The sequence below is a fragment of the Hippocampus comes genome, unplaced genomic scaffold (assembly GCF_001891065.2).
Source record: "Hippocampus comes isolate QL1 unplaced genomic scaffold, H_comes_QL1_v1.1 scaffold37, whole genome shotgun sequence".
Taxonomy (NCBI): Eukaryota; Metazoa; Chordata; class Actinopteri; order Syngnathiformes; family Syngnathidae; genus Hippocampus; species Hippocampus comes.
The window spans coordinates 9,270-12,868 of NW_017805535.1; the positions used below are offsets into that span (position 1 = coordinate 9,270).

At 46.5% G+C, this 3,599-nt stretch overlaps 1 long non-coding RNA gene across 1 annotated transcript in view; it reads right to left on the reverse strand.

The window, feature by feature from the left end:
* Window positions 1–952: 952 nt before the first annotated feature.
* Window positions 953–3,599, reverse strand: part of LOC109520776 (uncharacterized) — a 12,353-nt gene continuing 9,706 nt past the window's right edge. The window contains exon 3 of the long non-coding RNA XR_002169233.1: window positions 953–962. This is a non-coding gene — a long non-coding RNA (uncharacterized LOC109520776). The remainder of the gene's footprint in view (window positions 963–3,599) is intronic.

The following is a 3,599-nucleotide window of genomic DNA, read 5'->3' on the forward strand; positions in this document are numbered from 1 at the left end:
GACCAACTTGCGTTAGCTTTGACTCAGGGGAAAAAAAAAATCTTTGGCCATTATTTGAGTTTGTTGGTTAACGCCTGCAGTCAAAATCCAAAGCATGATGTGATAATACAAAACCAAACACAACATTTTTACACCACCAATCAATCCAGTGAAAATAATGGATGGAGCTTGAGTAATCTAGCTACAGGCTAAGGAAGGATTTGTTATTTTAAACAGTAATGTAAAAAAAGTATTAAAGGACCCTTCCAAACCTGAGTATCCCAATGGCACCACAATTTGACACAAATTTGACATTTTGATTATTTTGTTTTAAATTTGTTGTTTGCTGTTTTGTTAACTTGAAAAAGCTGTAAAAAATAAGCTTTTTTTTGTGTGTGTCAGAGGTGTGACAGGTGGGAGGAATGTACTCTGAGAGGACTGAAATTCAGACAAGCTCAACGACATTCCAGACTGCGATGTTTTGACAAGAAGGAATGTTTGTTAATCATGTGACCACTTCTTGTTTTTTTTTCTTCTCAAAATAACCCACATGGGTTCTTTCAAAGCATACATTCATTTATTTTTGTTATTTTTTTGAATTAATTGAAAATGTGTGCATACATCCACTAACGGTTCTAGACAGTTTTAACTGGGGTGGCGAGGGGGTGGCAGGAGGTCCAGTTGGGAGGACACACACACACACACACACACACACACACACACACACACACTTCTGCATTCCCTGGCAGATTTTATGCATGTCAATCTAATGCAAGGAAGAGTATTTGGACCCAGAAACAGACAGGAGATGAAAGTGGCAAAGTAAAGTCTCAAAATTCAAAGTAAAAAATAGAGAGCAGATTTGGATGCAGCAAGGCATGGAAGGCTAAATGTTCGGATGTGTAACTGAGTAATTCAGGCTTACATGCAGCAAAACATCAGGCAGTGCCCAACCCTTTGTGACCAAATAAAGGCCAAAGCAACTAGCAACATCAAGGGCCCAGTCACAACAGTCAGGTAAATCACATATCTTAATGTTGATCACTAACCAAGGTTATGTAGGCTTTGCAATAAAAATTCTCAACTAGCCGTGCCACAAGATATTAGTTTGCTTGTCCCCTAGTCACAGATCCATCCATCCATTTTCTGATCTGCTTTATCCTCACAAGGGTCGTGGGGAGGTGCTGGAGCCTACCCCAGCTATCTTCGGGCAGTAGGTGGGGGACAACCAATCGCCAGCCAATCGCAGGGCACACAGAGACAAACAACCATCCGCATTCACACTCACACCTAGGGACAATTTAGAGTGTTCAATCAGCCTGCCCTGCATGTTTTTGGAATGTGGGAGGAAACCGGAGTACCCGGAGAAAACCCACGCAGGCACGAAGAGAACATGCAAACTCCACACAGGGAGGCTGGAGCCGTAATCGAACCCTGCACCTCTGCACTGTGAGGTCGACGCGCTAACCACTGGTCCAACAGGCACCACTAGTCACAGATAGCAATTGCAATTAGTCGAGTAATCAGATCATATGTAAATGGCAGCATATAGGACCAGCAGTCAGGTGCTCTTATATTAACATCATTAGTGTATAGTTTGTATTATTTAAGGTACGGTGTGTAAAATGCACTTGCCATCAAGTGGTGAAGTGAGAATGCAACGACCCAAGTTCAAAATGTATGTATTTTAAAGTATGTGCACGACGGTACCTCAGAGAGACCTCACTTTGCAAGCCTACCACCAATTTCTCCAGCAGAGGTGCAAGCAAAATGGGTTTCGATTTAATTCTGTTTTTGTCACGACTTCTTCAGTTCAGGACATTTTCTTTTCGGTGTGGTAAGTTAGAGGTAAGATCGGGCCTAAAAACTCCAGCCCGACCCGACCCGGCCCGCGGGTATTAAAGCCCGACCCGGCCCGAGCCCAACCAATTAACTTTCACTTCCCCTTCATAAAAAGAAGGACCACCACCCTGGTCTGCCAATCCAGAGGCACTGTCCCCAATGACCATGCAATGTTGCAGAGACATGTCAACCAGGACAGCCCCACACCATCCAGAGCCTTGACGAACACCGCGCTTTGCCGCCAAGGAACATTTTAATGACCTCGGTGACTTCAACCCCAGAGAAAGGAGGGCCCACCTTAGAGTGCCCAGACTGTGCTTCTCTAAGGAAGGTGTGTTCATGGAGTTGAGGAGGTCTTCAAAGTATTCTGTCCACTGACACACAACGTCCCGAGTCAAGGTCAGCAGTGCCCCATCCCCACTATACACAGTACTAATGGTGCACTGCTTCCCCCTCCTGAGACATTGGATGGTGGGCCAGAATTTCCTCAAAGCTGTCTGGAAGTCGGTTTCCATGGTCTTGCCGAACTCCTCCCACACCCGAGTTTTTGCCTCGAAGCTGTGTTCCGCTTGGCCAGCTGGTACCCATCATCTGTTCTGGAGTCTCTGAGGCCCAAGAGGCCTGATAGGATTCCTTCTTCAGCTTGTCCACAAGCGAGCTCAGGGGTTGCCACAACAACAGCACCAACCACCTGACAGCGAGTCCAATCAGCCGCCTCAACAAAAGAGGCATGGAACATGGTCCACTCGGTCCACTTGGACTCAATGACCTTCACCGCCCCTGGGACGTGGACGAAGCTCTTCCAGAGGTGGAAGTTGAAACACTTTCTAACAGAGGCTTCTGCCAAATGATCCCAGTAAACCCTCATGATACGTTTGGGTCTGCCAGGTTGGACCGGTATGTTCCCCCCAGCATCTCGGCCAACTCACCCCAGGTGGTGATAAGTTGACACCCGAAGAGAGGAGTCCAAAACATGTAGCCACATATTTGATAATATGTCAGACAGTCCAATCCCTCTCGCGAGAACTGGTACCAGACTCACGACTGTGTGTCAAGTCTGAACTGCTGTGCTGAGCCCATGGGAAGGAGGACCCACGTTGTCTTTTTGAGCTGAGCCCAGCCGGGCCCCATGGGTGTAAGCCCAGCCACCAGGCACTCGCCATCGAGCCCCATCTGGCTCTGTCTGGGCAAGGAAAAACGTGTTCCAATGTAGTCACTCATATATGGCCCTTTTCCACCTTCCGCTTGTGCTCAGGTTACCACCAGTTCTTTCTTTTTCCACCACAGAAATTACCTCTACCTCTAGCTGTGGTACTTGAAAATGGTGCTTAAGCTGGCCCCAATTACCGTATTTTCACGACCATTCGGCGCACCGTATTGTTGGGCGCAGTCTCACTAACGGGTGCTATTTTGGTATTTTACACATAGACAAAACGCACTGTATTACTGGGCGCAGTTTTACAGTGGTAAAACATACGCCAGCTTAAACATACGGCATGCGTGCACGCACGCTAAAAACACGTTAGCTTGAAGCATACGGTAGCATGCTAAGACATACGGATACACGCTAAAAACACGTTTTTAAAAAGGCAACGGAAGCAAAACTGAGTTCGGTTGCATTTTATTTAGCCAGCTTACAATGTACTCACGTTTTTTGATCAATCATCACCCAGAAATCCATCAAAGTCCTCAACTTCTGTATCAGAATTGAACAATTGTGCAACTACCGGTAATCCATCGAAAACGCCGGGTTCCCTCTCGTTGTCAGAGTCACTCTC